At 34.1% G+C, this 27410-nt stretch overlaps 1 protein-coding gene across 1 annotated transcript in view; it reads right to left on the reverse strand.

Annotated features, from left to right (window-relative positions):
• LOC113494823 overlaps positions 1 to 27410 on the reverse strand; it is an 86044-nt gene that overhangs the window by 23944 nt on the left and 34690 nt on the right. Inside the window, exon 3 of the mRNA XM_026873309.1 lies at positions 5006 to 5074. The gene's annotated coding sequence lies outside the window, so the exon portion shown is untranslated. The remainder of the gene's footprint in view (positions 1 to 5005; positions 5075 to 27410) is intronic.

The raw sequence follows: 27410 nt of genomic DNA on the forward strand, positions 1-27410 counted from the left end.
AAAGTTACTTCCAGTAGTCATTATTTCTATTTTAAGCCTTATCTTTCAGATCAGAATGAGCCTTTAACACGCTGCCTTAAGATTAACAATAATTTTTATATCTGATACTCTCGTTTGATTTAGCCTCCTAAGATAATAAAATCAAACGATAAACCTGGTTAAGTATATGTTCTACATCGTTCTTGATGATACTTATCGTTTTTAATTATGTCTTACAAGTTTTAGTGCTCTTATGCATACATGGTTACCGATAGTTTGAAATCTTAGCAAATTATGGTTGATATATTGAGCTATAAAGTCAAGAGCGATTTTTACTATGATTAGCATAACATACCTAGTTAGTTTTTACGGCTGCCATATCCTCATATGGCTTAACGCATATTATTTTGTATGTTTTTAATAAATATAAAAATATACCATCAATTCCGACTTAATTATAATTATGGATAGCACCGTAAGGAGAATTAAATATAAATTGTACTTTATCAACCATCTCTCGTGATATCTTGAATTATAAAAATACATACAGTTATTAGAAAACACGTGTTTTAAAAAACAAAAGAATTGCTCGTTCATTAAGTGCAGCCCAGCACAGATGGATCATTTGATAAGCGATATGGTATGATTTCACTTAAGGGCCTCGGAACCAAACAATTAATCAAACCACGCTTTCGTTGTTTTCCAATTTGACTAATTTAAAGTTTCCGCTTATTAAAACAAACAAGGCAATGAGAACATGCTATCATAAGAAACTAGAAAGCGTGTTGCGAACAATTAATTCGACATGTTATACATGACAAACGGGTATCAGATCTTATTTCTGTAGCTCTCGTAGACTTACTCTGGTAGTGTGACTATCAGTTCATCAAACTGTTGACGAATGCCTCGAGAACTCACAATGGTGTAATGACGGATTATGACGCTTTGTTCATACTTGTTTTGTTTTAAGTACTTAATATAAACATTAAGATAATACTGTTGATGAATTTTGCTGATGATATTGTAGTGTTATGACAATTTCATCTTTTATATTTAATTAAATAACACGTAGCATTTTGTGTTTTCAGATATACTTGCAGGAATGATGGATGATTAAATAAATAGTTCAAAAGCAGGGCTTTCATTTTCAGGCCTATCAATAGAAAAATGTACTAATTTTTAACTACTAAAACAAAATTTAAGCACCTTATAAATTCATAAAAACAATTAAAACCTTCAAATGAATCTTCTTGTTAGTGGAATACTAATTAATCATTCTAAAGGCGTGTAGATAATGATGCACCATTTTAATTACTAACAACCAATAAGGTTCGTTTTAAACAATTAACATGACGTGACCCTCGTTAATTATATATTTTCTTCGTAGTTATAATTATTTACATTCCATGGACTCATGCTTTGACGAAATGCTCGTTGATAACTGCATGGGTTTGGTAGGGTTAGATTTAACTTATTAATGTTAAAAATGCGGATGTTCGACGGAATATTAGCTACTCATTTATGCAAAAACTGTTTAGCGTGTGTAGATGAAAATATGTACTTTGATGTAGATTATATAAATTTTTGAGATTGATTAATTTCTATGTGTAAAAGCCGCTAGTAAAATCGAGTAGGTACTTAAGCCCTAACCGAACTGATTTTATACTTTGTCAAATACGATTGAAATCTGGCATATTTCTATAGAACACAATTGACGTAGTTTCTTTTAAATTGTTTTATATCTGAAGTTCCGGTTTGAAGCAGTTACAGTATTGTTGTAAACCAATTGAATATCTTGTTTTAAAATATTACGACAGTGAAATGAGTTGGAATGATTTAAAGTTTTTTTTTATTTTTATTGTTAACAGACATGACACTTACTTACATAATAACTTCTCTTAACGGACTTTAACATGAAGCATAATTAACTTTTTGATTGCGCTAAGAGTAATATTACAGATTATGTAACATTTTCAATACTATTTAATACTTAAGTGTCAGTCAATTTGATAACTTCTTGTACCGGAAATAAATAGATTTTATGCACTACTAAAAAAAAGATTCCCCCGTACCGCTTATAAAAGAGAGGTGGTTGTAAAATGAAAAAGAGATAGCGCTCTATGGTATATATAGCGTTGTCTTGTTTTAAGAAAAAGTTCTCCTTCCTCCAATTGTAATTACAAAAACTTAATAAAAATAACTACACAAAATAATGACTAAAATGAAAAACAAAGATAAGATTTGCATCCCATTTTATAGTATTTTAATTACAAAGTAATTGCAGAAATTTAGCATTTTTCTTGCGGCAATTAAGCTGGGATGCTTTATGAAAAATCTAGACTGATAACTAGCCGTGCAGCGCTAATTGAAATGTCAGGATAATTATAGGAAGGGATAAAATGTAATTAGTTTAATTAGAAGAATGGTTCCATTGTTCTTGGAAGGCCATTTATTTTTTCTTCTTATTTAATGGATGCTGAACGCAAATAGGCATGGTTTTATAATTTGATATTGTTGAACGTTAATCTTCGTTATATTTTACGCGACATCAGTATAAACATTCTGGTTTTGAATTATTTTTCAATAATTGATAATAAATTAACTAATCAATGACAGCTTGTTTTGTTTTTGCAAGTTTCGTTAAATACGTTCCATAATTATCTAAATGTAATTCCAATTTTACTAACTATTGTCAGATTCTAAAGCGAATAAAAAAAAACCAGAACACTTTTGACGCGTCTTTGACTATAGTAAATGATATCAATTTATACGCTTTTAATCCATTACCAAGTTCCCATGATGCAAAATACACTTTAATGCGTAAACTGGTTTTACACGTAAATGGCGCCAAATGTGCAGATAACCCACTACCACAATACAAAGTAATATGACTGCAGATGTGGGAAAGAGATGCCGCTCTACCCTGTGTAGTACTCTATCTCGCTTCCACTTAGCAATCATATTATTTGAGGACTTGAAAGTAAGCTCAAAGAACATTTTATGATTAAGTTATTTATCATAAAACAAACTGTATCTGGGAACTTTGAAACAATGTTATGGCAATTACGTTTTTATACAGTCAATTGTTTAATGATTTGTGTGTGTATTAAATAATTATCTGGATATTGTATTAGGTCTTCGCGTCTTCTTTTAATTTCAGATCATCAGACATGCTATTTTTGGGGATGAGTTATTTTATAGTTCTCATTTAATTTTCTCTTCTTCTTCTATTTTTAAGTGGCAGTTTGTTCCAATATTTGGGATAAAAGCAAATTTTAGATTCAGAAATCTGTAATTCCCCAGATTAATGTTTAAATAAATACCTCAAAATACTACCATCTGTAATTCTGTTATTCTTAGATAGATAAATGATAGAAGGACTTTTACTTACTTGCTTACTTTACTTGCTACTAATAACATCCTTTTCCTCATACCTCGATATTCTATACTAGCATAAAAACAAATGGAGATTCCGAAGTGTACAGTCGTATAGTAGTCACAACCTGCAGTTGACATTCAGTACGGAACCCCCACGTTGCAAATGTTCTGAAGCTTACTACATATTATTATCATGTCAAAACGTCATTGTCTTTTATAGCTCGTAGAAAACATTGTCTTTCGAAGTTTATTTCATCTTTTTCAAGCCTGTGTGGCCAGTTTTCTAGGAATCATTTATTATGATAGCAATCGTTACATAGGAATTACGCTTAATAAAAATGCCTTCATACATCTTTATACTGCTAAATAAAGTGCGCTTGTATGCAATAAAAGGAGCCGAACATTTGTTGATTGCTGTTTAATTGCTAGGGTATTGTGGATATAAGTTTGCGTCAATTACTAGGATTCGATTTAGCGCAGGTTTTATCTTCGTTCGATCTGCTTGTAATCCTCACAAATGCTTGGGAAAAGTGAAGGTTATTTTATTTTTCACCCCTAACCATTATCTTTCCCCATGAAACGATTATTAAATTCCATAATGCCGGAAATCACATTAAGCTGTCACATCGTCATACGTAAAACTTTGACGACGTAAAACATCGTTTAATCATAGCGCTTCTGGCACGTGCGCTGTTATCAAAACTATCAAATTAGTGGTAGGGATCAGACAGTAGTGCTGGTAATAGCTTAGAGCCAATCCTGATATATCCTGAGTGATTCAATGATGACACTAAGTAAATTGTCCTTTAAGTCTCATGGTGTGTCTCTCATTATCAAGAAGAATGTAGAGACAAATAGTCACTTTGGAACGTCACTTAGATAATTGTTGGTGATTTAGTATTCGGCCAAAGCTAATCAACTTTTGAGTATAACTTCAATTGTTACTCAACTTACCCCTTTGATAGGTGTATGTTAGCCTGTTAGCAATTTGAGGAGATTTTAAAAATATATACCAGCGAAATATATACATATAGTATATTTATCAAGTCTAAAGTGTCCAGGAAGCTGTGTATTAACGTATAAAAGCAGCGTTATCTTAAATCATTTTATTATTATTAATGTAAGTGTGCGTTTCATTACTAGTAAAGGTGGCTTTAAAAGATTCTTAGTTATATTTATGGTAAGCTTTCCTCATTACTTTGCTTAAGTTGTCAATTTAAGTACCTACTTGTAGATAGTAAAAAATAATTTATGTAAGACCAGAATTTGTGTAATCCACCTATGCTTGTTCTGAGTCTGAGCTTCTTTGTGCATGTGTGTTAAGGGTTTGTGAAACCATACGCTACACAAGGATTTAATTTCTTAGAGCGGGAGTCGTTTAAAAATCGTATATATAGCAAATTTATCTCTTTCATTGTTAATCAGCTTATGCAGCTTGTATCTGCTATAGAAGTAGTCAAGTTAAATGGCGATGATTTATTTATTATTGAATATGAGTGAATAAAGGGCACATATTATCTATGAAACCTTTTTTATTCAAGATTTCATCACTCTACGGTAAAATTGTGTTATGAAGAACTTGAAACTATTTCTGATTCTTGTTGTGTAAACTATTAGTAAGCTATTTATCCGAATCATTTAAACTCACCTTGTGTATTTAAATTCGTTGTCGTATTGTCAACGTTGTGTGTTGAATCGTTCCGAATCTTGAGTGGATCTGAAAAAAAAATGGTAAAAAACAATGTTCTTTTATTTTTATTATTTTCAAATCTAGCTTCAGTGTTCACAAAACATTATAAATAAAATCTGGCTGAATGAAATAAACTGTCTCACGTTACAATGACATTTCTGAAAGAGACCAACCAGCAATAAGACATTTTTACAACATACACCTATCTTACAAAATATGTTGTAAATAACACGATAAACTCAAAACGCTGCAATATTCTAAGAACCACATTCAGGCATTAAATTAACCATAAACCTTATGAATGCACGCCATTTCATATAAAGTTTTGAAGCAGAAATCAAACTTGTGACCTGCACGACAGCAGTGTCAACCAACCGCTGCGCCTTTACGAGCAATTTTGCGCTAAAATATGTGGATATTTACATATTAGCCACACGTACCTAGTTCTAGCCTCATTTATATTCGAGCGACAGGTCAAAATGATCTTAGTTATCGATATAACAGTTACTCGATAAGCATCGATTTTAATCGATTTTTCGTTAAGAGATTTTGAAGTTTTAAGTGCGGTTTTGATTTGTTATTCTGCTTTAGATAAGTACATAAAATAAAATATATTTATGTTGTAGAATACTGTTTCGTTTTTTATCGATGTCTTAATATTTTTATGTAAGCGGCCATGCATTTGATAAGAATACGCTATTAAACACGAAAATATTTACTGACATTATATTACGCACTTCAACAAATGGAACAAAAGTGTTTATTGCAAAATATTACTTAAACATGACGAAAACAATTTCACTTCCCAATGTAAATGTACTTTCTTTACTATTAACGGTAACTATATGGAATTTGTTTTATACATAATTATTACATAACCGTTGCCATGACGACGGCTCAGTATATGGTTTTAGTTTTAATGGCGCGCGTACACATTATTATGGACAATTTGCTTCGCATATGGACGTATAATTGATCTTTATATCTCGCTTCCGTTTGATACTTGTTAAGGCAAGGAAGCAGCTATCTCTAAGATCATATAATAATTTACAGTAATCACGTTTATTAGGCCGAGGTATTTTTTCCCCGCCAAAGTGTTAGAAAGAAGCGAAAGGGCACTAAAATTGTAACTAGATGCTACGTAATTTAAGGGGAGTGAAATTCTAATTTTAATTTTAATTTGTGTTGAACTTGGCTGCTGATCTGCCGTGCTTCTTGATCATAATTTAGGGTTGCAAAACGTTGTAAACATCATGTCAATATCTACTGTAATTATATGTGTTTAGTCTCGGCTAGTGGAAAGCTTACATATCACTAGATACTTCTTGAATCATAATGAAATATGTGAAGAAGAGTGTGCAATGTTTTCATATTTTTAAAGAAGTTTAAAAATGAAAAGTGTACAGACATTATGTTATCTTCTCAAAATAAATTACATTATTCATAAAATAATTTAAATGAATTTAGAATTATCATTTAGCGAGAGCGTTTGTTTTACCAAAATTTTCTTCGGTTGACTGTTCTAATTTCTATTCATTCAAAAGTTCACAAATATGAACATTGAGCGATATTAGCTTTAACAAAGCAAACCAATCTCCAAGAAAATTAACTTTAAGATAACAAACAGTTAGTCAATTTGGCATCATGTTAGTATTAATATTCAATCAGTGTATTCGAACCGGAATTCAGCCGAATACGATCAAGGAAGCATAACAATACACAGATACAAGCGAATCAAACGCGCCAGATCCCGGTACTAATCTATAACCCAAGGCAATCTATTCTGATAAGATAGGAATAAATCTTAGAGCGGGTTGCCTAGTACCCATTAGTGGTTACCGGTATGGGTACAATGGGCAACCACGGGATATTGGCATTCAAACGTAGATCTTACATGAATGTGGGCTGCAGGAATTTTCAATTTGGAGATATAGGGAACCTGATTGATCGTCAAGAGGTTAGCCGGAGCTTGGAACCGCTTCCAATGTCGTGAAGTTTCAATAAGAGTGATTATTGTAAAGTAGGATTCAGCCCCTCGGTCAGGGTTATTTCTCACCGAACAGCCAAAATTTAAATAATTCTTAATCGATCATAAGATTGATTTACTTGAAAAATCTAAGTATTTTTTAATTTTTTTTTTCGTTGATCCTGAATTAAAATACCGAACGCATTGATAGTCAACAGCATGATCCAGTTCATTTAGTTGTTGTTGTGTCAACAGTTGTTGAACTTTTTATTTATAATAAATGAGGTTATAGTGAGGCTTTTCTTTTACATGTACGTAGGCTAAGGTTAAAAGGTTTTTTCTGAAGGTCATGAGTATGTAAGCTCTATTTTGAACTTTTTATACGAAAATCATCGCATAAACTTATCGTGTTTATTACATGATACAGTTATTAGTTACCCCATAGATTTTATGGAGATCGTTTCCTGCTGTGTAAACAAATTAAAATTATAGAACCAATCTACCCTCTAGCGCATTCAGTGTTTCAATGTAAACCGTTATAAGATCAATATGAAGCTAACACTATCAATAATTATGATAATCAATAGGTATCTATGACAGAGGAGTGCTTACTTGTTCTCTGCTCTAGTTAAAAGTGTGCTCAATGTATTGCGGGTTCGATCCCCGTACAATCTGTTTTTTTTTTTGATAATAATATTTTTATATGCTTATAAAAAAATGTGTGTTACGCTCATGCTTTTTTGAATGTTTGTAGAACCCCACGATAGCAGCATTCAATTAAGGAGGATTTGTTTTTGTTAAACAAGTTATAATTTCAAGTTTTCAAAGTTAAGACAGCGCAGATAGTCGGTCATGGAAAACCTCGTGATGAAACCTAGATTCCGAAGTGGAATCGGAAATTGCAAGTGAGCAGGCGCGGTGATCAACGTTTGTTCCACCTCTTTATGGATGGACACGTCTGGTTAGCACTGGTATATTAACATTTATATTCGATGAACATAAAGAACATGTCACCAAGAACATCACTGAGTAAATGAGCCCGATTAGCATTCATGAGGTTGTGACGAGCACAAATAATTGCTCAGTAATGTAGAGTAATGATATTGACTTCAAACAACTCGTTGATACCCCCAACTTGTCCTTACAAATAAAACGACTACTGAACGCTGTCGTTTACAAGCATAAATTAATCTTACAGGCAGACAACACTAAGTAGGTACAGCAGGAAAGTACAGTCGCGATCAAAGCAATCTTGCACCCAATAACGGTCCTTGAATCGCGGTGAGCAGGCGTGTAAGGAGGCTCTAATTGCAATATTTACATTTAAATCGAGCTCCTTCGTTGTTTAGTCGTAGGTCCCAAACCGATGTTAACACGGCCGCTGCACGCGAAGGTACTAACCAAGATTTATCGTCGCACTCTCGGACAGGCCTGACCTAAAACACACTGCATATACCTTTTTGTCCGACTGCTGTTTCCATGGAAAATGTCATGATAAATCCGACGTGGACAATGGTTACATGTCATTTAGGTACCTTAGTTATTGTTCCGAAGTTTCAGTGTCAAGAACACAAGATATGTTTAGGACTTAATGTTGGGCTTCAAAATAAAACAATGCTTTACATAATTGACTTTCAATAGATGTTTAGGCGAATGGCAGACACTTAAACGACGAATTTCTAATCTGCCCGCCACTATTGTCATAGTCACATACAATACATTGAAACGTCGGTGCCCTTTCACACTATGGCTTTTCCTGCCGAGGCTAATAAGCGTATGTTTGTCACAGACGCTACAACAAGGCAAAGTATGCGTCACGCTAGCGCAGAACAAACTATACCCTTAAACTGTAAAACCACTCACACTTCAATAACTTAGTTACATTTCAAGATAGATTTTTACATTATGAGATTTTGGTCACCGCTAATCAATTCAAAAACAGCTGCGCATCCGAATTAGAACCATATAATGAAAACCTTTTTTACATCTTTCGGAGAATTTCTCTTTCGTTGGGTACGAACTCCAGCTGGGTTTAAAATTAACTTTATATCGAGCAAAAGCAGCTTGGCTCAAGGTGCAGTTGACTTGGTTATCTAGAGAGTTGGCGGAGTATTTGGGTCACAATTATAGCAACGCAGCATGTTTCAGGATACATTCATATACAAACTAAAATTCTAATATTATTTGGCTAAGTAACTATCCGAGTGAAATTTAAATCTTATTTTCATTTTTCCTTAACTTAATAAAATAGTAAAAATCTGACAAAATCGTAGCCTGAACTAGGTAAAACCTCTGTTTCGGGAAATGAAAAATAAGGCATTAAGGCAAAAAAAATAAAAATTAAACTATTTTTCTGCCCATGGCAAGAATCAGATCATATTCTTCAGGCCAAAAGAAAAAAAAGGTGTGAATAAAATACTGGTACAAAAAAAACTATCATCAGCTAAGGCAATATATAAATGGAAGCTAAGACCTCACGCACACCTGTCACATTAACAACTAACGAGATAGTTACAGTATTTATGCCTAACTAGCTTCCGACCACGACTTTGTTCGTGTGGAAAATTATAATGCTCCAGGGACCGAAGCAGTCCATTAATATGGAGATTACTTTAAATATGCAATCTTAATATAGGTGCCTACCTACTGATATTACGAGATTGGCAGAGATTCTATCCAACTGTAAGACTGATTACGACAGAATTAATTTCACTGATGTTTGGATCAATGGCGGTGGCACTAATAGCGATATCTTTTAGACAATCTTTGAGATATTCGAGTCTAAAACAGATGTTCTCTATGTTATGCAAAGCTTCGTGTTCGCAATTTCAACAGTCTTACTAAGTATGACGTGGTGAGAATGGGGCTTCTGGTGCTCACGCACCTGCATCGATATACAAAATGTGATCAAAAAATAAAAAATCCATGAAAACCTTTCCTTCGTTCATAATTCTATAAATTCATGTAGATATGCCATTTTAATCATCGATAACATAAAACTTTCGCATCTGTAGCTGTCACCTAGTCGATGTATCTCTCAGTAACAAATGTATCAACATTGAATATAAATCAGATCCACTGTATTCTTTCACTCTTCATTTTTGTATGCCATCTACGAGGCACATGTTGCGACAAATCGCTTGCATCGCGACATGTCGACAAATCGTTGTGTCGACAGTATCGCGCGATCGATGCTTTATTATTCTTTAGCACAATAAATATTGTACATGAAAGGTATTTTATGTGAGCGACGAATAGTTGTAACTATAAAAAGAAAGAAAATACTGATAGTTTTTTCTTTAAAAGAGACTTTGTGAGGCCTGGGTAGAGAGTAGAAAAGCTTAGTTTTACTCGTTAACAAAAATAGTAAAGCTATTTCTTTTTTAGATCTTAACTACCAATCAATCAACTTTAAAGAAAGTTTAATGTCTTGAACACTCATTCAACTTATTGTCTTAATTACCAAAACTTGAAATTATTCTCAAAGATTAAGAAAAACAAAAGTATCTATGCCCTTATAAATTATCTTAATACGCGTATATTAGTCAGTAGTTAGTAACCATAACAAGCGACACCTTTAATCTAAATGGTTTAGAACACAAGTACATGTTCTACGGTCTTAGAATAAAAAGTATATCTAGCACAGTAGCGCGCTATGTAATGGATTGTCCGGACACTGAATATTGTCCGCCCCCCGGCGCGACGCCGGACGGGAGCCAAGAATGTGATTTATATCAGCTCACTACCAATTATATTTACAACGCAACTAAGAAAGTGTGAAAACGATCTTTTTAAAAAGTTTTTATAGGTTCTTTAAACAAAACCAAAAGAAGGTTTAATCCTTGGGAAAAATGTATGGGAATCGCAGTCCTTTAAGACTTTCAGCACAGATTACTAAATAGTTACTATGTAACTTTAAGTCTTTTTGTGACGGAACATTAAAAAAAAATACCACATTAAGTGACACACGAAGTGACACAAGAATACCACATTAAGTAAGTCTGCTGGCAGTCATAAGAAGCGAAAAAAAATATTAAATAGGTTTAGAAGCAAAGAAATGTTTTAAGTTTTATATGTATAAGTATAAGTCTAGATAATATTTAGTTTTTTGATTGAATTATTATTTGATTCAGTTTTAATTTTTAGAGTCTTTTTGACTCCACAGTCAAACCATTGCAACGGTTTTGTGGGGCTTAACTTATAAACAACTTATCTGTGTGAAATAATGTGACTTATTCTTGCCAGTTCAATACATTTGAGTTTTCCTTTGCGCAATATTATATCAATCATCAACTCTCATCCGTCGTAATATCTTTAATGGCCAATAACAATCATAATGTATTTCACTTTCGTAAATTACTCATTAATACTATAAAATCGAATGAAATCGATCGAGAAGGTCTTAATATATTTCAATAAAGATCTTAAATGGCCTATAAATCTTGATTTCATTTTCATTTTGAAGTCAATTAAGGTAATCATTAAGGATATTAAATGTTCATATTCAATGTTGATGCCTATATGAAGCTATAAAATATTTGAACTTCATAAGAAATAAGAGGAAGCCGATTCCAACATTGAAACGTTTGGGAAATGGTTGAACAAAACAAGGTATAACAAAAAATAACTAGATTCATTGCATTACACATTGCGTAACATTCGCGACACTGAAGGTTTCGCACAAATAGGCAAATGAAAATAAATATTCGAAAGAAAAACGAATACATTATCTGTAGCAATTTCAAGTTTTTAGCTAGATAGGTCAGAGTATATAGCAAGATGACAGGGCAGCCTTAGGGTTCCGTTCACCTCCTGGTTACGAAACCCTGTAAATGTTCCTTCACTGACGCTTTTGTTTCCTCAAAAGAACCACTCGAACATAAACATCTGAAGGTTATTAAATCGCCAACACATTCCCACGTCACGGATATCACTTATTAAAAAAGTTACCTTTCTCTGTGATGTAATGTTATACCACTCGCGTCTTCGAAACTATCAATCTTGAGGAAGCACGAACCAATCAACTGCCCTAATAATCAATCTATCAAAAAATTGTATCACCTGCCTCATTCAATTGCTCGTTCGCCGAGTGAAACGAGTGAAACCTAAACAATTTCTAATTCAAATTGTTTTCACAGGGAATGCACTAAAGGCTTGTGTAAAATCAAAGCACTCTACTTATTCACTTGAAGGATAAGAAATGTAAGTGTTATTACATTTAGATACGCCTTCCCTGTACCGTGAGTTTTTAAAATAATAATGTCGTTGCTGTTGAAGGGGGACGCAAATACGCGGAATGTATAGCGCCATCTCTACTTTGATCTTTCATTAGGAGCTCGTAGTACAGACATCGGTTCTAATTAATTTTGCAGTTTAACCCTGCTAATGCTCGTTAGATAAGGTAATGGTTACATTGAAGGCAGTTTCAAATTGACGTTGTAACTCCGGTGCTTTTAGATGAGGGTAGATTGAAGATAACCGTCGTCTTCGTTTCTCGTTTACTTGTTTATAGGCAAAGGATGCCTTTTTAAAAAGAAGTAATGAGTATCTATAGCTACTTAAAGTATTTATCGAGTAATTTATGTGCACAGTAGCCATAAACGTTATTTATAATTAAATCACTCGTTAATTCGAATATAGGTATTTACCGTTTAAGAGATATTTTACGTCACTTACTTAAAAATATGTAATTTCTTTAACAATGAATGATGCTGTAAACGCCCACTGCGATTTACGAAATTACTGCAATATTTTGTGAACATCGTTTAAGATTCTGCACAAAAAGTATTGGATCATAAAACTTCTCGGCAACAAGATCAAGTTCAAAATAAGGAAACTTAAGCAGCGCATCGTAATTCAAATTTATTGAAAAGCAAATTGAATTATTCATTGGAATTTCAGTCTCTAAACGGATCAATATTTACGACGGACGGACCGACAGGCGATGGAAAAAGATCTTGTTTTATCATACACCGTACAATCAACGAATCAGCCTTCGAAAAATTCCCAATCAATTTTAGAAGATTGTTCCTTGCATAATCAGTAAGGGTCACAAAGATCAATGAATAATTTTCTTTTCCTTTCAAAAACCGCAACGTGCTCAACAAAATTGCGATATTGATAGAATACCGCAGCAACTACATATCGTCTTGTTACAAACTGATTGTTTCAAACAAGCCTCATAATTAACGAACATAAGAAAACTCGAAAATGTATGGAAAATCATTATACAGTAGCTCCAGCATCGTTATGGAAAGGAATGATAATAAAAGTAAAAAGAGATTGGTTCGAAGTGTTTGAATGGACTCTAAAACGTGGCGTGAAGGAACGTAAAGGATGTGCCGCCGACAAATAGATAAAACCTTTTTTCTTCAACCTAGAAGAAAGAATAGTCTAGCACTACCGATTGAAGAAATATTATTGGTATTGTGGAAGAGAGATACCGCTCTGCGCCGTGTAGTGCGCTATCTTGTTTCCGCAAGTCCTATACCGATAGCACTTTAAGAGAAGGCAGTGGACCTTGTAATATAATTCAACTACTTTCTTTTCCCGACGATTCTTGTTTCAAATTCTATTACCCTTAAGGTTCCTTATAAAGGTTGAGTTAAAATAGAATGTATATGTGATCACGATGTTTACACCACGGTTTGCCACTTCGTAATTATCAACTATATTAGCTCGTAAGAATTAATAGGCATGGTACAAAAACTTGTTGGTTCACTCATTTCTTTGGTTTAAAGTCGATACAATTATGCGCTCAATTGATATGAAGTGGTAATGTGTGAAGGAGGTTGTTACAATTAAATTAATCGAATAAATAATGATGATTGCGACGCGACGCGACGGTGTAAATGTCATTGGAGGTTAGTATTAACGTTATAGTCAGTACTACGGTCTTGATAATAGGCGACGTTCTTTGCAGGAAAATGTAACGTTACTTAGGAAATATAAATGATTTAAAACAAAAGGTTTAAAGAAAAAGGAATTTTTTACAAAAATACCAATAAATCGTAATACTGTCTCGATGAAGGTTTATTACAGAGTATTTCATTAGACTATTAGTCAAAATAATGGGACATCGAAAAAAAAATTGACAGATTTTGATACTTATACAAGAACAGGCACAATGCGAGAAACTTGAGGATCACAATTGTAAACTGAGACGATGTCATCTTTGAAACTATTAAGCCGATTTCGGTAATCCCTTATCCAAACATAGCCAGGTTGTTTTTAAAGATAAACAAGATACCAACCAAAACCCCGCCATACTAAACAATGCAAAGCAGCTTTACTTTTCATTAACGGTTCAAAACAACATTACACATGTACTCATTAAATAACAAAACCATAACAACAGCCTAAACACATCTAATGTGAAATGAATTGCTATTTTTTGTTACATCGGCCATATTAAATTTCGCCTGCCATTGTCGGTTAGGTGTGTAATGAGAGTGAGAGTCAACTAATAGGAATGAATCAAATTGTAATGACTTCGTAGCACGTGACCGGACGATCAAGGGACGTTTTTCTTTTTAATGTTCATTCAATTATTTGTAACTAGTGCCTGGTTTAAGAGTAAGTCTATATTTTAGTAATTTAATTATGATTAAAGTGATTATTTTGACGTTTTTTTGTTGTAGATATGCATGTGGAGATTACTTATTAATAATGATCTGGAGCAACTTCAAACTTAAAAGCAAAATTATCGACTTTGGCCTTTCTGCCCATTCTGGGTTCAGATATTAATTAAATGTTAGATTATTTCTGGTTAACGGAAAAAATCGGTACTTTTCTTAACCACTAACGCTATATTTTAACGACTTCCAAATCAAAATGCATTCAATAACAGATAAACTCGACCACCGTTGCAGGCCACACAGGCAATCTGCGAAATAAATCGCATCCACAGTTCAAGCCCTTCGATATCCCAAGTCAATAATAACCCATTCGATAATAAATTTAAGAAAAATATAGTTATAACACGTTATTATTCACAAATCTGTGTTATTACTAACTGTTCGTATCATTAGAGTTGCGCAACAACCATCGATTTCGAAATCGTATCGGTGGTGCACAATTGTTATTCATTGCGCACCATAATATTATTATTGGACTACAATCGGATCATTTTCTGAGCTATTACAATGAATCGAGTGATTCTAAAGCATCGATAACAGCACTTACCGATACCGACTAGTTCCGTTCTAATTTCACCAATAAAGGAAATCGTGTTTTCACCACGAATTGTCCCAAAAAGTTTAATGTTTTTTATCAAAGATATGAATGTCAATTTAGGAAGGTACATTTTTAAATATCTGTTTTTCTTAGTGCTTCATTTGCCGCGCCGATCACACATTGTAAAATTCAAAGCTTTATTATAAAAAACAATACGGTACGCTAGGATACGCGTAAAATAACTGTGTACTAGTAATCTTTTAGTGTGACTTGTGACTAGTGACGGGTTAATTGAATAATTTAAACGTCTTCAGACATCATTCGATGTTGTTTACTTTAAGTTAAATAATTAAGACTTGCCAACGTCTAGATCTCAAGTTCTTTTCATGTCTTTTTAGGTTTAAGAAATTCCCATCGTATAAACTAATTAAAGGGTTTTATTATACGCATTATCGTGTGTGCTATCGGAGCTTTTCAATGGACAGGGAAAAAAGGTGGGTTTATAGCATAATAACGTTTTACATCGTATCTTAATATTGATCATCAACAATTATAGTTTGACAGGGTCTTTTGCGCTAGTTAGTAACCAACTGGGCACAGGAATATTAAATTGTAACGTAGTAATTACCCTTCGAGGTTTTTTTTAAGACACGCCCCAAATAAAATGGTAATTGGTGTATGCTTGCTATTTGTGCATCTGCCCTTCTGATGGGCTGAATCAGCTTGGCTGTTTAATTAAATGACGATTCATTGTTTGAGATACAATTCATTGACAATCGAGATAAAGACTTCTTTTTTAAGTTAAAAATATATTCTTATCTTGTTTCTTATATTCAATTTTAATTGTTCAAGTATAAAATTCTAATTGGACCAAAGGTTTTATAAAGTCATCTTTATATTCTATTAATGTAAAATTTAGTCAAGAGCTCTTGGTATTTCAATAAAATAGTTTAACTATCGGTTGCAGACTTTGAAGTCTCAATATGGAGAGTAAACTGTTATAGAATCGTATTTAAATTCGTGCTTCAGTTAAGGTTAACCGAACTTGTTTATGCTTATCGCAAGCTCTATAAGCATTATTCAATGAGGAGCTTATTAAATAGATATTGTCGCTTATTAATGTTTCATTATATCTTTATGGGGTGAAGAACAACCTTAACGTCATTTCTAGCGACATTTCTACAATCGTTAGCGTCAATTATCTCCATTTTTTTGCCAAAATCATGTAAAAGATTTAAATAAAAGCTTCTGTAGATTTTTTTCTTCTGAAAGCAAAAATATTTCAAGTAAAATTAAAAGAAAAACGATCAACAAAAGATTTTCATTCAGTTTCAAGTTATGAAGAAACAAACAAACAAACAGAAGAATTGAGATCGTCCTTATTTTTGAAGTTGTTGAAACCACTCAAATGTATGTGAAGGACATTTCCTTTCCTTTACGTGACTGACCTGTCACCTTCAACCGCTTGAACATTTTCCATCAACGCTGTCCATCAAAATGTAGCTTGGCTATGAACGAGCATGACGTAACGCTGACGCCCCCAAGACACACTGAGGTTCGGCGACGCGACGCTACGTGTAACAGCCGGTGCATCGTGCAGCGCACCGGTGTTAGTGGCGGTATAAATAGCGCGGTCGACGACCGGCCTCCGAGCGGCCTTCACTTCACCGCACGCCAACCATCACAGCCACAAGACACAAGTCCTTTACTTAGGGTTGTCGAACACAAGTTCTGAAGCTAAATGTAAAGTACAAATATGTAAATAAGTCTGTCTTTCGGTAGATTAAATACGTTCATTTCAGATATATATTTCAGATATTGTATTTTCAAAATAAAAAGGGCTTTTTTTCGGATAGTTGGAAATGAAACCTCTTTTCCTACTGTGTAACTACTTTGAGCAAGCATTGGACACGCATATAAGTTACAATGTTTGAACCTCTTAAAGCTTGGTCAATTTATTGTTTATTGGCAGTAGACATTAAAGTCTAAAGCCCATACCGTTAGTCTATAATGAGTTATTTCTAATTTTTACTTTTTCCTTATTTCGAGTTTCTATTATGCATTTGCCATCCCTAATGGATCCTGGCGCCACGGTTATTATTTTGGCTTACGCTAAAAAGAAAGCCACGAAATCACTGCAAATAGGTGCATCTCTTTTTAGCCCGAAGATAAAAAAATGCTTCAAAACGTATACAATTTGCAAAAGTCATCGACAGCTAGACAAATTGATAAAAGATTTTTTAGCAATAATATTGAATTCCCATATGGATATTGCATGTAAAATGTTTTGTATCCTGCTGATATTATAAACGTGAAAATCTGTATGTATGGATGTTAGTTCTTCTTTCAAGAGATCCTTTTCGCTTGTAAAGTGGCGCAAACCCAGATTCAAAGACATGTTACGTTCACACTAACACAATGTGGATTAAAACAATGGCATTTATCATTGTACGAAATGATACAAAATTGTTTCTCGTTATTTGTTTGTTTACCAAATTCAAACAACTGTTTTCATTCTGATACAAGCAAATCCTTCGTTATGTCAACTGTCTACACCAGTTGCAAAATGTAAGTGAGACAGGCCAGCCATAAAGTTAGCGAACAGCATCAGGAGCGTGTGAAATTGATCAAAATGTACGTGAAACATTTTTTTGGGTTCGTATACCTATATTTACTCTCGGTTGGATCTCTTGGATCTTTCAAATGTTTCAAAGTAGTTATATGCAACTGATAGTTTATCTATTTACAGGCCTAATTTATTTTCGTTCCCATTTTTTTATCTCAATGTAGTGCTCGCTTCTTATCTCATCAATTAAAGTAATAGAAATAATAAATATTTTCTCATTTGTTTCAGGTTAAGAATGTGTATTATCGCACTTAAAATGAGTCAGGATGATACAGCCGGTTGGAAAGCATTGACAAGTACGAGTGCCTAGTGGGAATATTTGTTGATGATGAGCTGATTTCCTCGGGAAAGATTCTAGAAGAAAATTTAAGTGACCTACTAGTAAATTTCTGAAACAAATAAACTGAGGGCGGAGCTTTGTATCGTTACAAAGAGAGCCCGGTTTACAGTGTACCCAAAGACCAAGGAAAAGACTTACGGGAGACAATTGGTAGACATTCCTTTTTGATAAACACTACGCACCGTATCACGAGGTATACTCTACTGATTTCAACTAAGAATTAAACTGTTTAAGGCCGCTAAAACTCCAATCAATCGTTCGTTTATGGAACATAATACGTCCTCATTTCCTTTTTTGACTCCAAAACTTCCGTCCCCTACGAAACAGTCATTATAGAATAGTCCACCGCCGGAAGAGACTCCAACAAAATGTTCCACATTTAACAAACAGATGAAGTTCCCCCAAATCAATGGGATCCATTCACTACAGTCTGTATACACTTCTTCGAATTCATATTCTGCAAGTTCTAGTTCAACGTTATGTCTTACGTGAGGCTTGTCAATGAAACCAAAACCAACTTAGGAAACTATTTTTAACAAAAAATAACCAAAAAATAATAATTTAAAAGTGAACAGCTAACGGAATATCAACTCTGTACGGGTTAAAATAATTTCTCTTAGGTTTTGGTTTCATTGACAAGCCTCACGTAAGACATAACGTTGAGCTAGAACTTGCAGAATATGAATTCGAAGAAGTGTATACAGACTGTAGTGAATGGATCCCATTGATTTGGGGGAACTTCATCTGTTTGTTAAATGTGGAACATTTTGTTGGAGTCTCTTCCGGCGGTGGACTATTCTATAACGACCGTTTCGTGGGGATCGGAAGATTTGGAGTCAAAAAAGGAAATGATGGTGTATTATTATTTATCGACTTTGGGAAATACAAGTTTATTTTGCATTTTTTGCTGAGAAAAAGGATCCAAGAGACCACGAGGACGAGGCCGAAGCCAAAAACAACAACAACAAAAAAAAACATCCAGTATTATGCTTTTTTAATTTTCTTCAGACAAAATTTTCGGGTTTCTTGTTTTACTTTTGGCGTAAATACGTGACGCTGGCAGAAACTGCGTAAGCGCAGCACACCCCGTGGACCTACTGACTATTTACTGTGCGATTAGCTTATTACGAGCCCATCCAAAGTCTTTAGAGTCTTCATGCGGCATAGTACCTTCCAATACCAATTGATTCCGATGTGAGTTTGTCTACTAATTTCCAATAGAGAAGTATAGTAAAAATGGAAGTCTTCTGTATACAATTTTTTTTAATCATACCGAATGACTGAAAATTCAATTTTTTGACACTTGAATATACAGTCTTTAGTACAGTATTTCTAGAATGTCTGCAAGTTTTCTGACAAAACTAGTCGGTTCAATGGACGCATAGAAAAAGGAAACCCGTGATCCATCGTCTCCTAGCAACGTCGTAAATACTTGTAATCTAATTTAATCTCAAGTGCTTTGCATCGTTAAGTAACACTGAATAATTGTATTGATACAACGAAGGGCTGGGATAGGCCTGAGGCCATGGGCTTACTTCATTTTATTTTTCGTTTTTATGCTAATTAAATTGCAACTGTAAGTAAACACAGTGGGTATTAAAATCTGACATCGTAAATCTGTTATCCTCGTATTACCGCTTTTTTCACATGTAAATTGTTTTATCTCATAGTTATTAATATCAAGAAACAAGTATTCTTGTAGTATGTATGGACTATGAAAGTATATTTAGGAGGTGTTCAATCAAATTGTTTTTTTTATTCGATGTGAATTGGTGGTACTCGTATGTTACCCTCGAAACTTCAAACTATATAACCCTGTTTTAGTTTAAATTAAGACTCAGTTGTAAGCCATTTACTGTTGACCTCTATCATTGTTAAAAAGAACTATCTTTCTAATGAACAAAATGGTTTTCCGAACCAACAAAGTCTGTCATTTACGTTTAAAAATAGTCTGATCTTCTCTGAGCGGTCTCTCTGAATGGTCGAAATAATCGATTGATTTTCCTCATAAAATAAGAATAAATGTGTGCAAAATTGAAGTAGAATAAATAAAACACGTAGAAATTGAGAGAAGCAACGTTGAAGGTACCTTTATATTGTATATTGTTAGTTGAATGTGTGTTAGTGCTAAATAATGTTTTTGTAAGTTTGTACTCGTGTACTTAGTTTTAAAGTTATTAATTACTATATGTTTTTTTTTTAATTTAGTATGTGTATACTTTAAGTTAATTATTGCATTATATACTCGTAAATACATATGAATGTTAAAGAAATACTTTATAGTGTTTTTTTTCGTTTATTATTTTTATTCATTTATTAATGTATCGTTTTGGTTTTGATTTTGATTGATCATAGCACGTCTTTTAATACTTAACGGATAGTTATATAAACATATTTATCGCTGACTTTTTTTCTCCCCTTCCCTCTCGCCATATTGTGCCGTTTTAATTTGTTATATAAATCCATTAATTCGAATTTAAAACAGTACCTAAAAGTATTATTTAACGTGAAATTACTTTCCACTGCCTTCTAACCCGTCTTTAAGTAATATCCAATTATGTGTGGAAGCATGACAGCGCTACACGTAGTAGAGTGGCGTCTCTCTTCCGTTCTTCTACCATTGTTTTATCAGTTTCTAGTCATTCTAACAAACATCCACGTCTTTAGGTGCCGTTTTAACAATCAGTATCGCGTCTATGTAACCATTGTCAGTACTTAGGCACTCTTAACTACGTTATCTAATTTCTGGCTAGAACATACATTTATTTGCCTTTATCGTGTTTTCCGAATCGTGAAAGTCAAATTTGAACATTGTTAGCTTGGAGAGAGATTGAAAAGGGTATTAATGTTCTGATGATAATGAATTTTGGATAAGATTCTAAAGGGCTATGCCGTTTGCAGTCTTTACTGTTGTTTTTGGGAAAGAGTGACAATTCCAATTCCACTTCCACAATATTTTTGAACATTATAAATGTTTTGTGATTAAAAAGGAACTTAATAAGGGACATCAAAGGCTTAATGCATACTTTCAATGATGGGTCTATGGAAGATAAGAAATGTTAGTTTAATTTAATTTAAAATATATCTTAATTTAATGAAGAAATAAATCAATTTTCTAGCTCTTTATCTACTAAAATTTCAAGATTCACTTCAATACAATTTACATTACAAGCACTACTGGGCGTAGAGCGGCATCTCTCTCTCTCACACCTACACTAACATTTCTTTAAAAGACAGACGTATTTCAGTAAGCATTTAATTCTACACATTAATTACCCGTTGTTACGAGTTCCGAGTAACAATATTCTATTTCCCTCCGGCCCTATGTAATTGTATAAACACGATTTATTGCTACCATTCTTTAAGTGCATCTTACGTAATATTACTTGCACGGGCTAATTAACAATGACATGCAATAGTCATAACCATTTTAATGATACACCACAACACATGTATTCTCTTGGTTTGTATAGTTTATGATATTTTTGAGGTGAAATATTGTTGTATATCTGATAAGTCAAAGCGAAAGAGTTTATTTGAAAAAAGTGAAAAAGTGTTCAATAAGATGTTATCTACTAAACACTTGGTGCAAGACTTAGTGCCTTTTACAAGCGTTCCAAAAGCGAGGGCTAGTTAATTATAATACTTGAAATCTTGTAACAAAAAAATGGAGATAAAATAATTCTCATTTTTGGGCCGTTCAAATGCTAAGAGTACGTAATGATATCATGTGATCTACTGTAAATCTAAACCTCTTGATGCATTTAAGTGGGTATTGTAAATAAATAAGTCGAAACAATTTAAAATTACATTTGAATAACTGGACACTTATCTACAGAAGCAATCACATGCTCAAAGCCATAAGGATGTCTTCATATCCAGACATAAAGATATTGTTACTTATAAACGTTCTCGTAATAAAAGTGGAAGCTCGAATATCAATCATAAAGAAAATATTTTTTCTAACTAAGGAGATACAGAGCTTTTATGCCGGCGAGCTGTAAACTAGGAGAATATACCCGACCGCTCTCGTTAGATGCGTGATAAGTGCTTCCTTTACAAGAACACTCGTTAACTCGGAAATACAGATACTTATCTACATAAAAAGCGTAATAACAAGTTTATATATATCATAGAATCCTCAGGGATCAAATTAACCGGTTGATTTATTGCGAGACCATGAATAAGGCACGTCAGTTGGTACTCGGCCGAGCCCCTGTCATGTTGCCGCGCTCCGCGGACATCCATCAACTTAAGTAAATGATTTATTTATTTTCAGCTTCCTTTCCATTTCCTTTACATCCATCTTGAGGACGCCATTTACACTTATTTACGCTACGAATAATTCTTAGGTAACAAACTTATTACTGAGGTTTAAATTCTTCCTGGTTTGTGCTCGTAGAATTGTTGGAAATGTGGTTCTGATATCTGGAATTCTTGGTGTGTTAGTGCGAAGGAAGTTAAAAGAAACATAGACATTCGATATAGAACAATGCACGTCACTATCTACAGTAAGTGTCAATTGTCGTGGAAGTGTCGATATGGAGCCGGTCCCGGAACATTCTCGCTTCGACATAATTTCCAGAATGTATCGGAACGACATCGACGTTATCGATAATGTGCTGTTTATTGTTCGAACTAGGCTTATAGAATTATCTTAAGACAATTTCCCGGTGTATTCAAATACCAAAGATTGACGGGAAATAAGCATGGAACAATCTTTGACGACTTCAGGCTTAAAATTCTCACAAACTTAGATAGTCAATTTTCATTTTCATTTTTAAACGAATCCTGCAGTCTAATACTGAGATCAAAGTACTGTCAGAATAATATGTTTAGTAGAGTGTCAATAGTCTATCTTCATAATTAGTTGTAGAAAATAATGTAACAAGATCTATAAACCCAGTCATGACCGCCTCATCGTCACACACACGCGCAAAGACATCACGTTCGTTCAGTCAGAAAAAAACCCTTCACCATTTCCTTTGAATGTCAAATAGTAATAATACTATTTAAGGGACGAAGATTTGCAACTAATAGCGCAAGAACTATGCTAATGATGCGTGCTATGGAAAGCACCCTAGGCGGTCAGCACTGCTGCCATCCTTCTTGGCGAGTCACGATGCCGACCGAAAAAAAAGGTATTAAAACTCTATGGTTGTATACATAACTTCTAATTTAAGAGGATCAGGGTTCAGCAAAAAGTAAATTACAGTATTCAATCACACGTTTGATGTAACAATGATGATTAAATTTATCACTGTAGGTCGTTAAATGACTCGTCTACAAGGGTGGTTTTAATTCGGAGTCTTAGGATCGTAAAAAATAGTTGAAAGAGAAATTACGGGACACAGCTAGTCAATAGCAGCATTTCCTTATTAAGATTGTTAAGACTAAAGATTTAGGATCGTTAAAATTAATTAAATAAAATCTAAATTCTCTTTCACACATAGCTTAGTAGTTTGTTTTTACCGAATCTAAAATAATTAAATTATAATAAACGCTACATTGTTAAACAAAACAGTTTATTAAGATACGCTAGTTAGGTTTTATTTAAAAGTTAACAGACTTTAAAATAGGCGCAGCTATATAAACCAATTAAGAAAATATTTTTCATAAATGAAAGTTTGCATCAACATTTTTTACGCTTAAAGTTGGCTAAAAGTCTGCAAACTAATTTATTTTTAAAGAAAAATTTATACGGTGACAGTTATTTTCTACTTACCTATTAACGTTATGTAGCGTGAATACGACTAACTTTCTTTAAAGCTTCTGACATAACATTAATAAACGCTGTCTCGCTATACGATACTCATGGCAATTAGAAAATGAATCAAATTCTTCATTTATATTAAAAACTAACCGTTGCTCATGGCTTCACCCTCCTGGATGTCGGTTATAGCAGCAAGAACATTAGTATGTTTGAGTGTCAGCTACGTCCATCCCAAAATTTCATCGAAATCGTTCCAGCCGTTTGAGCTTAACCTAGATTAATCCGTAATCTAGATTATTGTTACCGGACTGTTAGTACTTATTTTGCTTCATAGGAAAGAAAGAATTACAGAAATACACAAAGCATCACATTTCACTCGTTACAAATAAACGTGGTCGACATCGGCTGTCATAAGTTCAATGACCCGTAACAATTTATTAGACAGGTGCAGGTTCAGCATCACACAGTAAGCGAGGATAGACCTTCTCGTGATTAAAATGACAGGGATGAGTCAGCTTAACTCTGTAATAAGCCACTTACACACTCAGATTGATGGTTACGCAACACACACTACGATACCTAGAAACCGCAGTACAATAATAACGTTAATAACATCTTTCTCAACAAATATTAATTTAATACTCTAATTTAGACAACCTAAAAGTTTTAATGGCGAATTGCCACGCAAATGGATGGATGGACCTACTTTAAATTCCATTACCTACCTACTTATAATTTATCTAACAAAATGTATTCAATGAAACTAGAGCTTTAGAGCTTTCATTCCAAAAAAAAACCTAAAAAAATACATGAATCCGTATCACCGCAACCGCAAATCAAATTGCAATTTGTTTAATCAATACAATGAACAGTAATACACATTCTAGTGAAAGCGAAACCGGCGGCTTCTGTAAAAGGAGCAAGTGACCAATTTGTTGAAAAACGACGCTTTAGAGTAACATAATCGGTTGTGGAGCGAGCGACGTCGGCGGCGGCAAGCGTGCCGCGCCGGACAGCCGTGACAATTAAGTTAGGTTTTTTAATGACTTTTTTATCAACCAATAAATTGTGCACTTTTTACGTTGAAGAAAGTGCTTGAAAAACGATCATCATGTTAGCGAGCTTTTGTACTGACCGTCACGGCTGTTGCTGTATAATGACACCAGGGTCTGGTTCGTTACCGGCTCTGTGCATATTTAATCAGCGAGCGTGATGGCATTTACAGGGCAATCTGGTTTCAGATTATTGATGGCTGAAGAAATTTAACGGCCAGCTCGTTTGTAGGAAATAAATATAGTTCATGACGACGAGAGATGACACTTCATTATTTATCATACATTTGTCTAATTCAAAGATGTGTCGGTCCATAAATGAGAATACGAATTCCTATTTATATAGGTTATAAACAGAACGCAAATTATAAAATAATAGATCTGGGCCAAAAATGATTGAATAAGTACTCAATGAGCCTGTGTATCAGTAGAACTTAGTGCTAATAGATCAAACGTGTCAAAACTGAAAGCCACCCAAAAGAGAAATTGTAGATAGAAGCCGATGCATCATACAATACATCATTGGCATTGGCTAGGCTTGTCGCGGACATAATAACACCTTCGTAGCAACAAACAAACAGCATAAACGTCAAACCAGCCTAACACAATACCGGTGTATATTGTCCTTGCCGAAGCATAGATTAAAACCATGCGCGCCGCGCCGCGCCCCTGCCTCACAATGTAACGGTCTGCGGGCGTGTTGAGACATCTCTGCCACACCATTGTTACGTCACCATTTGATTTATAACACAAGTTCCCGAGCACCTGACAACTCTATGCCCAGAATCAGGGACCGGACAACCCCACTTTAGAGTTAAGCCGTTTGACAGGGTAACCCGTACACGGGGTAACTCATATCGCAGTGTTACCTTTTGTTCGAGTTACATCCTCGAAACCCAGCGAAATGGTTAACACCTTCATTATGGTAACCACGTGAAGGGGTTAACCCCTTCAATAACTTAACCCCTTGAAGTGGTTACCTTCACGAAAGGCTTTTATTCGTGTTACCCTGAATTACCCACTAAACTTGAGCTGCATACTTGCACCCTAGCGGCCCCTCATTGCTTTACTAAGACTACAGCTGATTTTCTTCTATCGCCGACGCGTCGCGCCGCGACTCGCGCCTCTCGGACAAACTACCTACGCGCGAAACGTCATATAAACTAGCTGTTGCCCGCGACTTCGTCCGCGTGGTTAGAAGATATAAGTTAGGAATTTTTGAACGAAAGCCCTCGAAGATTAATATTTTTCCCCGTATTTGCCACATTTTCCATTTAATCTTCGCTCCTATTAGTTGCAGCGTAATTTTATATACCTAGCCTAAAACCTTCCTCGATTATTGGTCTATTGAACACAAAATGAGATCAAATTTTTTAGATGAAATTATTTATAATAATTTAAAAAAAAATCGAATACTAGTTTTTTTTCATTTTTTGCATTTTCTGAGAAGATTTGACGGGTGAATTTTCGATTGAAAATTAGAGTGTTTTTTTTATATTAATTCAAAATAAGGTGAAAAAATAAATATTTTTAATCAAATAAATTACAGCGTATTTGGGACACAAAAAAGTAAGTTTTCACCAAATTTCGTTACAAAAATATTTTTTTGTAAAAGATAAAAATAAAAAACCACAATCTTGGTTTTTTAGATTTTTCACATAAATTTTGAGGTTATGTGAAAAAAATGTAAACACAAAAGTTTTAGATCTTTTTCTTTTAGAACTTTGCCATTTGACTTTTTTCGATAAAAATTTTAGTTTTGCCGGAAATCGATAAAAACCGTTTTTTACTCTTCAAACGTCACTCCCACCCCCTTCCCGACCTCAGATCACCCGTAAATTATTTTTCCTTTCATTTTTATAATATTCCCCTCCTTTTCTAAAATTTTAAATAAAATAAAAATATATATCACAACGTTTGAAAAGTGCGACAAGCAAAATTAAACTGTAAGATCATATCCACAATGATTTTTATTCCATGTTTACAAGTCGCTCGGTAAATGCAACAATGGCGCCGCTGGGCGGTAAGATGTCACGTGCGCTCGTGGTTATACTATTTTCAAACTAATGTCTATGATAAAGAGTGCATATTGCATTGTCTTAGGTTGGAGTGGGTTACCCTGTTACAGTGTTACAGGGTAGTAAAGGGTAACCTGTTCGGAACAGGGTTCCAGTAATCCGTTCGAAGGTGTAACATATGTCATAGGGTTTTTTCTTGAAGCGCTTAAAAAAACCCCTTCAAAAACCCTTTCAATGAGTATCCGGCCGGTCCCTGCCCAGAATACACTCGTAAATATTCACCATAATAAAAATAAAATAACTTTAAAATTGAAAGAGATGGTGTTGCTGCAAAATATTACGAGGCGTTTGAATTGATATTACGTTGCTTCTGTACGCAGGCATGCGTGTTTTATATCAGCAGGGAGTAAGGGATTGTAAGGACGGATGTGCACGTTGTCGCCATCTTGAAATATTGCGGCAAACGAACTTGA

Source organism: Trichoplusia ni, chromosome 6 (assembly GCF_003590095.1).
Source record: "Trichoplusia ni isolate ovarian cell line Hi5 chromosome 6, tn1, whole genome shotgun sequence".
Lineage (NCBI taxonomy): Eukaryota > Metazoa > Arthropoda > Insecta > Lepidoptera > Noctuidae > Trichoplusia > Trichoplusia ni.